Source organism: Ictidomys tridecemlineatus, chromosome 6, assembly GCF_052094955.1.
Source record: "Ictidomys tridecemlineatus isolate mIctTri1 chromosome 6, mIctTri1.hap1, whole genome shotgun sequence".
Lineage (NCBI taxonomy): Eukaryota > Metazoa > Chordata > Mammalia > Rodentia > Sciuridae > Ictidomys > Ictidomys tridecemlineatus.
In genome coordinates, this window is record NC_135482.1 from 170,022,497 (window position 1) to 170,037,445 (window position 14,949).

Here is a 14,949-nt window from a genome sequence, read left to right on the forward strand (position 1 = left end):
CCCACTGGGGAAAGGGGCAATGTTAACCCCTGGCCCCTGCTCTGTGTTGTCAGCTTTCTGTTGTGACAAAATACCTGAGAAAATCAACTTCAAGAAGAAAAGATTTACTTTGGCCCTTGGTTTGGAGTTTTTCGTCCATAATCACTTGGCTTGCTGCTTCCAAGTCTGTGGTGAGGCAGAACATCATGGCGGGGGTCTGTGGTGGAGCAGAGCTGCTCACTTATTGGCAGCCAAAGAGAGACAGGGAAGGGGACACAGAGAGAGGAGACAGAGTGCCTCAGGACAAAAGTGTAAGCTCCCCAAAGGCCCACTCCCTCCAACTGGGCCTCATCTCTTTGGTTTCTACCACCTCCCAATCTCCTCTTAAATCATGAATCCATCAAGGGGTTAATCTTTGGATGAGGTTAGAGCTTTCATGATCCAATCACCCTCCAAAGGCCCCACTCTGGACACTGCTACCTTGGAAACCAAGCCTTTAATACACGAGCTTTAGGAAGTACATTTAGATCCGAACCCTAACATGCCCTCATTTAAATTTAACTTTAATTATTTCCTTAGGGCCTCATCTCCAAATACAGCCACACTAGGAGTTATAATTTCACATAGGAGCTTGCAGACACATGTGGACACAAACCTGCAGCCCATACCATGGAGCACGCCCGCCAATCTCACAGGGCTCAAAACAGGCTCTTTTAAAAAGCAAACAGGAACCCACAGTTTACTCCACAGAAGGAATATTTTCTCAGTGTAGCCACAGTCTTGTAGTTTCAGTTTATTCAGGCAGGAGCACAATAATCTGCTCTTTGTTTAGCTTTGGGTTTGGGGTTGGGTTTTTTTTTTTTTTTTTTTTTTTGCTTTTGGTCTTGCTTTTGTTTCTTAACAGTAGCAAGTCAGCACATGTTTTATGTGGTCCCAGGACCCTTTTGCCCAGATGTGGTAGAGGGAGAGAACCAATGTCTTCTCGAGACTCCTCCCTCCAAGTTTGAAGCCAAATGCCCATCCTTTCGACACCCAGTCCCAGGATGGAAATGCCACAGTGGGATAGATGTCCTTGGTATTCAAAGTGTTGCTGCTGCTTTGAGCATGGGGACTTCTGCACAGCTGGAAACTGCCCCCCCAGGTCAGTCAGTAACACTTGGACCCTACTGGGCACCAGAAGGGCTGGAGGCAATGGACATTGAAATGCCACTGCCCTCAACTTAAAACCATTTGGCAGGCTTTGCCAAAAGAGCTGATGTGCGTCTGTCTCATCTCACCATGTGGTGGGGACTCCCAGCACAATATGAGAAGCCTGGGTGGTTGGACTACTTTAATAAAAATATAGTAAGAAATAACAGGAAAAGATGTAAAGGGCCACGTGCACTCTCACATACATGTATAAAAAGAGTGCTTTTGGGTAGTTGGCCCTCCCTCAAGTAGAACTATCCAGACTCACTTTCCTAGTTATCCTAGAATTTCTGTCCATCAAATCTTAAAATACACATTTTGAAGGGAAGGCCCACTCTCTTCCCTATTGATTTTGATATCAGTAAGTGCTCCTTTTAGTGGAACAATCTGGGTTCCTTCCCCAGAATACTGAATCAATTTCACAAACATTTCTTCACAAAACTCTCCCCTGGAGGTATCTTGATCCCTGGATACTCTGAATTTTGCTCCAAATCTAATGATGGTTTCCAAAGAGTGGATGCAAAATGCTTCACTAGTCCAGTCTAGAAGAGTCTGATCTCTCCTTCTCCCATAATTTCCTTGTCTTTAAAATGATAAGAAACAAATTCCTTGTCTTTCTATAACAATGGTAAAGTGGTTCTTATACAGAGTAATCATTATGATCACAATGGAAAGTGCATTATGAGGTCCAGCCACTGACCCAACAATTAGAAATACCAAACAGAAAACAATCCTACAGAGGGCTTTTATGTGGGTCAGTTAATAAGAATCCACAGACCACGAAGCCAGAAGATACAGTTAAATACAGGTTATATGGACTTTGGAGTCACACTGGATTGGTCTTAGCCTGAACACTTAGCAGAATATGGGCACATTATTTGAAATCCCCAATTTTCAGCTTCCTGCATTGCAAGGCAGTTGCCCATCTGAATTCAGGAAGGATATATATATAATATTTTTTAATGGAAGCACTTAGCTTCCTGATGTGAATTGAATAATGTCCCCCCAATTTATGTCCATCTGGAAACTCAGAAGGTGATCTTACTTGAGATTAAGTTCTTCATAGACATGATTAAAATAAGGATGAAGGTAAGATCATATTGGATTAGGGTGGACCCTAAGTCAAAGAAGTATTCTTCCAGGAGACATATAGGGAGGAAGAACATGTGAAGAAAAACAGGAATTGGCATGATGCAGCCACACACCAGGGGACAAGAATTACCTGAATCCACCAGCTGAGAGAAAGGCATGGGAACAGTCTATTGTTTTAAACCATTGCACTCTGGTACCTTATTCTAGCAGCCCTAAAAATTCTATAGACTATAATTTAATTGTCTAGTAGTAAATGCATCTAGAGTGCTGGATGTGTGCTAACAATTGCTCTAGGTCTATGGTGGCTTTATCCATTGAACCCTTGAGCCTTCTGGCTATGAAGCACTTGAAACATAGTTAGTCTAAAAGAGATGTTCTGAGCCTGGATTTCAAAGACAGTGCAAAAAGAAACAAAAAAAATCTTATTAATAATTCTACATTGATTATATATTGAAATAATAAAATATTTAGGATATACTGGATTAAATGATAATAGTTTGCATATATTTGTATATAAAATCAATATTAATTTCACCAGTTTCTTTCATAGTTTTAATTTAGCTACTAGAAAAATTTAAATTGAACACATGACTACAATTATATTTCTATTGGACAGTTTTGTCCTAGGCACCAGGAATATGGTTAGAAAGAGCACAAAGCCCCTACCCTGGGGCATCATGATCCAGCACATTTCCTGTGACAAGAAATGGAGAGGGTCAGTAATACTTCCCTCTGGGGTGCAGGGTGCACCTGAAAGAGCTTAGACTGTGGTCCATTTTCCGAGCACCTACTGCCTGAAACTTAACCCCAGTAAGCCCCAGGAAACAGCCTTCAGAAGGGATCCTCTCCTTGTTAAAGGGCCCCTTCCCCACTTAGAACCTTGGGACCAAACCGAGCAAGATGTCAATGACCTATTCAGACTTCCTTCCTGTTTCCTGCTTGTGGGATGAGAGCAGGGCTGGCCATGGTGTCTACTACTGGAAGAGAGAGGGACAGAGATACCCAAAGTGACTATTCTCTTTCCTATGCCCATGTGGCTGAACCAAAATCATCAAATCTTTCCATAGTAGGAAAGGAAGCTAATAAACCCCAGGTGTCCACTGTCCATATCCATCCTGACTTCTGTTAGTCATCGCTCCTTCCAGGGGTTCTGTGGTGGGGCCAATTTGAAAGCAGAGGAAGCTCAGTGTCAGGAAAGCTTATAACTTGTGAGAGTCACATAGCTAGCAAGTGACAAAGCTCACATATCAAAGGCTTGTCTGACATCTCTACCCTCAACTGTCCTCTAAGATTCTGGATGGCTTCTCTGTCTCCCCAGAGAAAGAGGAAATGACAGTCCACCCAGAGTCCTTAGAGGCAGTGGTCATCAACCAGAGTACAGGTCCCTACCTGAGCCCCATACCAGATCGTTGCACCTGGTACCTGTGTGTGAATAATTTTAAAAGGATCAATTTTCAATTCTTGGGCATCTATAAATTCCCTCTCCTAAAAATTGATTGACTTAAAAACAACCCTTTGTTTTTCTTCCTTGCACCTTCAGGCAAAAGTTTTTTTCCTTCTCCTATATTATAAGAATTGAACAACAAAAACTTACTTTGCAACAATATACCAGGCATAATATCTTCAGGGCATCAAACAGGAAAATTCAAGACACCATAAACTCCCTTCTGGCTCATGAAGACATATGTCTATAAAAGTTTTAGTTTTATGGGCTGGGATACAGCTCAGAGGTAGAGCACTTGCCCAGCATGTGTGAAGTCCTGAATTTTATCCCCAGAAAAACAACAACAACAACAATATAATTATTTTTCAAACTTTTAAACTATTTATATTATTATGACAATTATTCTTTAACAATTATGATACCTGATCCCGAGTACAAATTTTAAACCCATATATTTTTGTCTCTTTTTAGTGCTGGGGATTGAATTTAGGGCCTTGAACATGCTAAGCATATAATCTATCATGATCTGGGACTGAGCTATAATACCAGCCCAGCCGCTCCCCAAGCACACAGATACACATACATACACTTATCATGGAAACATATGTGTGATCATAAAAGACAAGCACAAAATATTAAAGTGATGCTCGCTTCGGCAGCACATATACTAAAATTGGAACAATTCAGAGAAGATTAGCATGGCCTCTGCAAAAGGATGACACACAAATTTGTGAAGTATTCCCATATTTTACATGGAAAGCAGTATGGAGATTTCTTGGGAAATTGGGAATGGAACCACCATTTGACCCAGCTATCCCTCTCCTCGGTCTATTCCCAAAGGACTTAAAATCAGCATGCTACAGGGACACAGCCACATTAATGTTTATAGCAGCACAATTCATAATAGCTAAACTGTGGAACCAACCTAGATGCCCTTCAATAGATGAATGGATTAAAAAATGTGGCATATATACACAATGGAATATTACTCAGCAATAAAAGAGAATAAAATCATGACATTTGCAGGTAAATGGATAGAGTTGGAGAATATAATGCTAAGCGAAGTTAGCCAATCCCCCAAAACTAAATGCTGAATGTTTTCTCTGATATAAGGAGGCTGATTCATAGTGGAGTAGGGAGGGGAGCATGAGAGGAATAGACGAACTCTAGATAAGGCAGAGGGGTGGGAGAGAAAAAGAGGGAACATGGGGTTAGAAAGGATGATGGAATGAGATGGACATTATTATCTAAAGTACATGTATGAAGACACGAATTGATGTGAATATACTTTGTATACAACCAAAGATATGAAAAATTGTGCTTTATCTGTGTAATAAGAATTATAATGCATTGTGCTGTCATATATAAATTAAAAATTAATTTTAAAAATATTAAAACGGGTTGGGGATATAGCTCAGTGGTAAAGCGCCTGCCTTGCATGTGTGAGTCACTGGGTTCAATTCCTCAGCACCACATAAAGATAAATAAATAAATAAAGATGTTGTGTCCACCTACAACTAAAGAAATATTGTTAAAAAATATTAAAACAAACAAGAATAGAAATTCAATGTTGAGAGAGAAAAAAGAATTTCCTTCTATTAAAGAAATTTGTACTTGTATTGTTAAAATGGACAATGGAAGGCTACCCACATAGCTCAGTGGTAGAGCACTTGCCTAGCGTGAATGAGACCACAGGTTCAATCCCCAGTGCCATAAATAAATAAATGAAAAAATAAATAAAATGGATGATGGTGGGTATTAAATCCTTCAATTGGACTCATTTAAAAGAGTTAGTGACAGTTATATTTTGAATTGTAGGATTCACAATAGGCTGGAAGTCACATCTTTTGCAATTGCATTAGCTTACAATGAAAAACCTTAGATCAACTGAGGAATATGGGTTGGGGTTACAAAGTTTTTCAAAATTATCTCAGAGGGTAGGTAGTCCAAAGGGTCATGCATCCTTCCTTCAGTACATTTCTCATTCTCTAAAAACTGATCATGTATACAAAGATGCCCCCTCTCCATCAGCTTTCTCTGACTGCTGACCTTAACCATGGGGTTAGTGAACAGAGTTCTTGCAAAACTTTGTTCTACAGAGAATGAAGCAGGGGATGGGGTAGCTTATCTTTCAGGAGACCACACAGAAAATTTCCCACCCACTGGCAAAAAGAGCACCCAGGCGGTGGGCCCCTGAGCCAGCGCTGTGTTGTTCTCTTCGCAGGTGGCTTTGGATCCTAATCCCCTCAAGGCCAAGGATGCAATCATCATAGCATTGGTGCTTTCTCCCCATTGTCAGTGGTCGGGTTCACTACAGAGCAGCTCCCAAACCATAATGCCCCACAGGTGTACAGCAATGGATTCCCAGGGACTATTTGCAAGGTCTTTGAAGGACCCAATACCTTATGAATGCAGAGCGTTCCCTTTATTATCCGGCTCCATTAGGTGTGTTTTCTTTTGTTCTCTACAAGCACGGGGCTTTAGCTTCTGGAATATTGAATTTCATTTGCTTCCCTTCTCCTTCCCTAGGCTACTGAAAATTGGTTGCTATCTTCAACTGCTCGCCCCACCCCCTGTTCTTCTCCCGGTCATGGTGAATTTGGATCTGCAAAAGCCTTGTATCAGCTTCAATTATTTTTTTAATAAAAGATAATATTGATCTTGGCGCCCAGGCTTGTCAGAAACGCTCCCCTTCGCTCTCCCTGAATGAAGGAGCTGCTCCTAATTACAGACCTCTCTTCTGCTGCTGCTTTCTCAGCCTGAGTTCAGTGTGCTGTGAACATCTCTCGGTCGCCCTTTCTGGTTGTGTCCTGGGCATTATGCAGAACAATTCCATGCCTTCTCATCAAACTAGGGGACACCCTTGAAATATCTGTTTCCTTTTTTTTTCTTTCTTTTTTTTTTTGTGGGGAGTGGGGCTTAAACTGTTAGAATTATGCTTTCTGGGAGGCTGGGCAGTTTAACAATAGGGTCCCAGGTCTCCATTTAAATCCTGGCTAGTTAGCTCACCTACCAATTGAATGAACTTGTGGCCAATTAATTACCTCTTTGAACCTCACCTTTCCAATTTGGAAAGTGGGAATAATAACCCCTGCCTCATCCTGCCATAAAGATCAACCAAGATAGTGCTTATGGAGTACTTCATTTAGTGTCTGACATCCAGCAAGTGCCAAATAAATTAAAAAGTAGCTATCCCTGTAGAAGTGGCCAACAGAACCGTCATGGCTTTACGGGGTTTCGATTCCTCTTAATGAAAAATATTCATGGAACTCTTCCCTGGACCAGCTCCTTTGTACTAGTATTTGACAAATATAATTCTCTAATATTTAAAATTCTTGGCTGGAAATCTGTGATATCCCTTTCTCTTTCTTGCGGAAGACGTTTTTGTAAAACTCAAAAATTCGAGTAGCGTTTGCTTTCCTCTGACTATGCTAAACAAAATCATTTGTTTTATTCTGAAATTTGAGTCTCTGTTTCAAAGGCTAGGTTCTGTCGATTCCCCCTGAGATTTCTTTTCATCAGCACATTCCCTGAGTCCCCAGCCTTTAGAAATCACGGGATGCACTGGACATCATGAGCATACTCAATTTTCAGAAAGCATCTGAAAAAGCTCAGCTTTGGAGATTGATGGTTCTCAGCTTTCAGCTTCGGTTTCTCTCTGCCTGAGGACCATTTGGATCTGGGCCTAAGAACATAGTCACACAATGTCAGAATATTAGTATTAAGTAGGCAATGCCCCTCTTCCTGCCTCTCAGCCTCATTTACAAAAACACGGGAAAATAAATCTAATCCCCTCACGGTTCCCTTGCGCTGCTCCACAGCAGGAATGTTATATGATTTCAAATTACTTATTAGACATATTCCTATGGGTATCATGTTGAGGATTACTTTTCCAAAGTTATTATAGTGCCTGTATCGTTAGGAAAACGAGGCGTAATTCTACCTTCTATCTCATTCCAAAGGCTTCTTCTACCTTTGCACAAAAATAAGGTCAAAATCAAAAAGTAGGACACTTATCTTCTGTTTTGCTCATTTTCCACCACAGTTTTGGATGATGAGCTGAGAGTTGGGGGAAAAAATCACTTTCTTAAACTCTTTTCTTCTAATAATAGTGGCTTAGCTTTGCTTTCAAAGGATCCCATGTTGACACTCAGAGGGGACTCAGCTAGAAAAACTAGCACACACAAAAAAATAGAAATGTAGCTCGACAGTGGACTTTGTTTCACATTGCTAAGTCCTGGGTTCAGTCCCCAGCACAGCCAAAAAAAGAAAATAAAAAATTTTTTAAAAAGCAAGAAAGAAAAGAAGGCCAGCAAACAAGAAAAAATTTTATGCAACCTGTAGAAGACAATGAACTGTCAATCCTGATGGCAAGAGAACTACAGACCCAGGGATTCATGCTAGAGAATTTAATTTCTAAGTGAACTTGAGCAAGTCATTTCACTCTTCTATGTCAAAACATCCTCCCTTGGATCTAGCTGTGTTTATCTGCCATGTGAGTGTATGTATCAGTTATCTGCATTTTGGTTGACCTGGGGCAAATCTTTCAAGTTCATTGACAGCACTTACCATTTAATTATTTTTCAAGTTGACAGCTCTCTCTGCAAGAAACGCTAACATTTTAATTCCCGGCTTAACTGACATATAGGTCTCTTCTAGTTTTCACTTGCTTTTTCTGTAACATTCATGGTTGCTAGGAAACTCCTTGCAACATAAATTATATTGCTATTTTTGCTCCGGAGTCACTGAAAGGACAATATGACTTTCCTTAAAACCTTTAAGAGTCAAGTGAAGAAGGGGGTCTCATTTCCCTCTTAAGTTTTATTGAGAACCAAACAAGAGAAGAGATGGGAAGGCAATCTTTTTCTAGCTCCTTCAAAATCAGTGTTCAAAGCAAGATTCCCTTGCTTTGCTGAAAGGGAATGTCCACAAAATTTAAACATATTGAATTTGATTAAAAGCACAAATCTATTTCCAAACGAAATACCAGTGATTTTTGAATAGCTTTCTCTCCTCCCACTGCAAAACATTCAGGGTTGAATTCATCTGCATTTACACATTTTTATCCTTTGAATTCAAAAGATATAATTGCTCTCTGGCTATGAAAATGGGACTGATTTTGACCTATCCAAAAATAATAAATCAGTCCTTGAAAAGCTTTTGGAAAACTTGAAGAGCTCAACAGCATTTGTTTGATTCTCATGACTAAGTCTCCTTAGCTAAAACAAAGTGAGAACATTATGCAATTATTTAGAGGAAATTCAGGACCTTTGGGATAGTCAATCATATAATGCAGGCAAAAGTGGACTTGGGGGCCTGACATTTGCAGATAATTGTGCAACGCTCAGCTGTGTGAGCTGGTCCTAAGAGAGCGCCCACCTTCGATTTGCCTCTTTCCCGCCCCCGTCCTCCTTCATTTTGTGCCTCTTGGTTAGTAAAAAAATGAATAAATCAAACTGACTCTGGTTCTTGTGAGATATACGAAGAGAAATGAACATGAAAACTAAAATATCAAACTGAAGGTATCTTCCCCAGCCTCATTTCTCATTTTAAAAAAACAAAACACAACTAGACTCATTCAGCAAACAAGAGCTTCGAAACTAAAGCTCAGGCCCAGATGTTATTAAGTATAAATATTTATAAGGCCCATAAAGATCCTGGCTAAGTTCAATTTTTCCTTAATGCAGCAAATGTTTCAAATTCAGCCCTCTCACTGTTTGAAGCCCTTAGAAGGCAGGATCCTGTGGAAGACACATTACGTTAGCAAGAGGGATGGAGTTCCTCTTTTATGTTTTATGGCCAGTTTTTCATTGAGGGGTATTGCTTTTCTCAGGAATCACTTCTCAGGGCCTGTCTTTCCCAAGAAGCCAGGAGAAAGTATGATTACTGCAGCCATGAATCAGGGGGCACCAGGGAAGCACACACATGGGGAGACCCGCATCCTAAATTTGAAAGGACAGAGGGAGGCCAGCTTCCTTTTGTTCTTTCCCCATCTCAGTGAGGAAACATATCCAAAATCCCCAAAGCCTCAGTTTAGTCATCCATTAAATGGGAGTATGATTTTCATAATAAGCGAGGCTTTTAAAAACCTCAATTTTTGACTAACTGGTGTGTGCTTTTGCCAAAAAAAGAATTATAGCCACAATATTTAAGTGACTGCTTGGTAAGTTGTAGAGACATAAATGAATGAAACACAGGTATATAAATAATAATTTATATATAATAATTATGTACATATTTATTATTTATATAATTATTCTTTAAATAATAATAATTTGTGCTAAAACACTTTATATGATAATTTGGGCAATTCAGGCAGTGGATGAAGCATTTAGATCTTCAGTTTCATGAGGAAGTTTCAATGTATGAAATTATCATCATCAATATCTTCTCCATCTTCTTCATAATCATCATTATTATTAGTGGTTCTGGGGATTAAACTCCTGGGCCTCTAGCCCGCTGAGCGTATGCTGTGCGCTACACCCCCAGTGAATCCCCCAGGGGAATCATTGTTATTTTTATTCCATGTTTTATGGTAAGAAAAATTGTCTGCCTGCATGTCTTGTCCACCTATGAACCAAGGAATATGCAATGTTTTGCTTTTCAAAATTCCTTTGGTTAAATACATTGCATTAAGTTAACACATAATTGCCTGGTGCATGAATTTTTAAGAGCTCTATTGCTGCATGGGTTGATTCATCTGTGTGTAGAAGTGAAAAGAATCTTGGTTTTTCTCTCTAGGATAAGTCCTAATCTGTGAAATAAGAAGGACCTGGATGTGGTCTCTGGCTCCCTGCTCTAGCAGGAGGGGCCTTCCTGTTGCCCACAGCTCAGGGATGGAGTCCTGTGGCCCTTCCACAGCTCCTGGCTTTGGGGTTTCTCAGCCAATCCTCTAGGCATGTCCACGCCAGCCTCATGCCATCTCTACCCCAGGCTCACTGCTCAGTCCTTTTTTGCCTGACAATTCACATCAACCCTGAGAACACCCATCTCCTCCATGGAAGCCTTCATCTGCTGGACACATCTGGCAAATGTTCGGAGGTGCTTACCTGGTTTCCCTGATTAATGTAGATGTAAAGATTTTATCAAGGCTCCTGGCGGCTGGACTTCAAGATGTAATCACAAAATCAATCCACATAGACTAACTGGGCATAGACTCACTAAGAAGACATCCCACAGTGTCAGGCACTTAATTAAGGTACTCTGGCTCCTCTGCCCCGGATTGATTCTTTTCTTTCCCTAACGGGTGATGTTGCTCCTCTGGGTGGACAAGCCACTCTCCACTGGAGGCTACCCTTTCGGAGCCTTGTAGTTTGGTATAAAAACCACCAGGGGGCGCCCGCGCATCATTCCACTCCCCAGGGAATGGATGGGTGTACACCAGCAAGATCCCCCCACAATCCAAGGACCTTGAAGAAGTACCTAACAGCCTGCATGGCCACATTTTGTTTGCTGGGTTTAGAGATTCTGTTGGCTTCAGACATTCCTTGAGGATAATCAGAGACTCCTCTCTTCTTTTTCTCACAGTTTGCACCTCAGTGCATGGTAGGATCATGGACTTTATCATCCCCCTGGGCTTGCCGGACATAGATGATTCCTACTGGAAACTCCAGAACTAGAGGTTTGTAAAAATGTAAGCATCTTGTGAAAATCCCAGGTCAGAGATTGCCAACCTACTGCCACTTAATGATGTGGACTGTGCCCAGCCTTGACTGGCCAGGTTCAACTGGTAAGATTTTGGAGCATTACAATATAAGTCATCAAACATCTGTTTAGCACCTTTCATGTGCCAAGCATTGTGCAGAGACTAAACTGTTGCACCCTAGTAATCTAGACTAATGAAGAAAGAGTGAAGTATGGGTCATTACAGAGCAGGGAGAATGGGCAAGAACTGGGAGAGAAGGACCCCACACACCTGAGGATTTGACAGAAAGGCTTCAAAAATAAGGCAACACCTGACTCAGCTCTGGAGGGTAAGTCATCTGGCCAATTCTCTATGGCATCTAAGTACATCTGGACCAAAACCTTGCATAGCGGCTTAAATGCATGAAGTCCTAGCTACCAGGCACAATTCTACTACCCCAGAACAACCTAGACTCTAAAAGAGCTCAGACTTCATTGGTCCAGGGCAACCACACAGGTGTCATACATTCGTTCAGCATTATATTGGGCACCTACTATGTGGCAGACAACAAAATGAATCAGAAATAAGCCAAGCTGGGGCAACATTCTTTGTCACATAGGAAGGCTGTTCACCTAGTTGTGAACCCAAGTCTCTTTTAAATTAATTTTCATTGGTGCATTATAATTGTATATAATAGTGGGAATTATTATACCATATTCATGTATGCACATAGCATAATTTGATGAATCTCATTTCCCAGTGTCTTCCCTTTACCTCTTCCCCTCGCTCCCCAGATCTACTTGTTCTACTCTGCTGATCTCCCTATTATTATTATTATTATTATTATTATTATTATTATTATATTTTGCACCAAAATCTTGAGTATAATAGTGAGATGGAATCTACTCAATCTGGCTTTATAAACTGAGCATCCTCAGAATGCTTAATTAACTGAAGTTTTCACTGAGATGCCAGGAAGCCTGGTTTGAAATAACTGATCACACTTTGGAATGAGAAGTATTTGTGCATTGTTTGCTATAGGAATTTGTTCAAGTTCTCATTCCACCTGAGAAAGGACCCCCCACCCCAGCCAATGTGATCCCAACGACTCTTCTGTCATCAATGGAGATGACTATCCTCTCTAGGTCTCAGGCCACTGCTGTCCATCCTGGGGGGTGGTCTTATCTGGAGCTGACATCTTGGACATGGGTTGTTTCTATGGCATCTAGAACAAGTCTTTTCTACAAACTCAATGCTGTAAGGAATGAAATTAAATTTTTTTTCTATAATTCACTTTCTAAATTAAAGTGCTCACTTGGTTGTCAGAAACACATGCCACCTGATTGTCAAAAATATATTGTCAATTTTTTCCAGGTTTCCGTTCTGTTTTTCCCACAGTGGCCTTGACCTTGATGAACGCTGAGGCAGGGCAGTTGGAGGGAAGGCCATCCTTGAGAAATCTGCCCATGAAGATCGCATAGTCCCTCAGACGTGAGACTATCCGTCCTGCACAGAGACCCACTAATGAGCTCTTCCGCTGCTTCCATGATGGAGGCGGGATTGGGCTCAACTCCCCTGCAAACTTCTGCAGAGTCTCAATTACTTAGGATTCTGTCCCAGGAAACTATCAGGGTCTCCTCTTGGGTAGTCCCCCTGGGATCTCTCCCACTCAGTGATGAGGAGCATTGTTTGTTTGTTTTTTCCCTAGGTCCCAGAGGAGGAAATCCTTTCCCATCCCTGAAATTTTTCTATTATGGTTTAGATATGAGGTATCCTCCCAAAACTCAAGACTGAGATAATACAAGGAAGTTCAGAGGTGAGATGGTTGCGTTATCAGAGCCTAAACCCAATCAGTGCATTACTCCATTGATACGGATGAACTGGGTGGTGACTATAGGCAGGTAGGGTGTGGCTGGAGGGGATAGGTCACTAGGAGTGTGCCTTTGGGATACATACAAATTTTGTCCCTGGTGAGTGGAGCACTCTTTCTGCTTCCTGGTTGCCATATTCCGAGTTGCTCTGCTCTGCCACACCCTTCACGCTGATGTTCTGCCCCATCTTGGACCAGAGCTATGGAATCAGCCATCTATGAACAGAGACCTCTGAAACCGTGAGTATCAATAAACTTTTCCTCCTCTATGTTGTTCTTGTCCGATCTTTTGGTCACAGTTGTGAAAACCTGACTCAAACATTTTCCTTGAGAGGAACAGCCTGTGATTTAGAGGCAACTAACAATGCCTTTAATTGGTCCAGGTTTGAGGAAACTGAGGTAGGAAAGAACTCCCCTTCCTCCTTCTACATTTTTCCATCTGGGTCATCTCACCCCAGAGCCAAAGAGGAAGGGAGAAAAAAGAAGAAAGAAGATTACTGGAAGAGAGATCTTGAAAATCACTTATTGACTTAGCTAAAAACCTCAAAAATGTCATTCTCCCACATCAAGATGTTCTTCATTTTATTCCTGTACAAATGAATTTCCAAGTTCACTTTAAGAACAAGCTTTTTATTTACTGGTTCCTACACAGGCTCTGTGTGGCCCCCACATGCAGAAAGTTTTCCCCCGGATCGATCTGTTCACCCAGTAGTCCTGAGGCTGTGAAGAGGTAGATAGAACATGGCTTGGCAGAAAAGACTATGTGTTATTTACTGAATTTCAAAACCTTCATCTTCATGATTTGGCTATGAAGTTTTATTTTAGAGTTTCAGTTGAATTCCATAAACTTTCACAGAATAGCCAAAGAGTGAGTGAGAATGAAGGTAGGATTCAAAGATCAACATGTCATGGTTCTTACCCTTGGGAAATGTCTAGTGGGGTGGGGAAGGGAACTAAGAACAGTTCCATGCCACAGTGCAGGTGTCAAGAAATTTTCCAGCTCCAGGTCAGGTTGCAAAGGACCAAGACCTGGGTAGTTTCCAGCAGACTCCACACGGGGATGGTTTATCCATTAGGCACAGCAAGAAGAGAACCCAGGACCCATGAGGCTTCAAGGGGCTCTCCTTTTCCTATTTTTTTCTACTGAAGTCAGAAGTCAACAATGAATATAATAATAATGAACTCAACCTGGATTATATTTGTCTTATGCCAACAGAGTCCAAAATTCATTTGTTCATTTATTTTTTATGGAGGAAGGAGCCCATGAAAGCAAAAAATGCTTAGGGCTTTGAAGTAAAGACACTAAACCTCAATGAAATGTTTTATCCATGATCACAAAAGGGAATAGAACATCTCCAGGTACAATCTTTACAAATGACCTCAGAACCATGAAACAGCACCTTTGAAAAACCAGGGAAAGAAGAAAGATCCAAATACTAGTCTCCCCTACCTGGACACCAAAAATAGCATCCCTTTGGGTCCCAAACCCTGAAGTTATTAAAACCGACTTAGCAGGTACAAGAGCTTGAGCAGCCCAGGGCAGGCGGAGGTGAGTCAAGGTCTCCCATCAAAAGAGAAAGGCAAAGCACTGGGTAGCCTCTGTGGGAGGCAACTGTGCAGAGTGGGATGGGACCCACTAGTGCAGAGATACAGGCCAGTCCATGGAGCCCAGAGACTCAGGGACCAGGCCCAGAAGACACCTGCACCCTCAGAAATAGTTGTAGAATTTCAGCTTCTTTCAAAGCCACCACA

At 41.3% G+C, this 14,949-nt stretch overlaps 1 non-coding gene across 1 annotated transcript; it reads left to right on the top strand.

Moving 5' to 3' along the window:
* Positions 1-4,346: 4,346 nt before the first annotated feature.
* LOC120888831 (U6 spliceosomal RNA) lies at positions 4,347-4,453 on the top strand. The gene has a single exon (XR_005732502.1). It is a non-coding gene; the product is annotated as a U6 spliceosomal RNA (small nuclear RNA).
* The last annotated feature ends 10,496 nt before the right edge of the window (positions 4,454-14,949 follow it).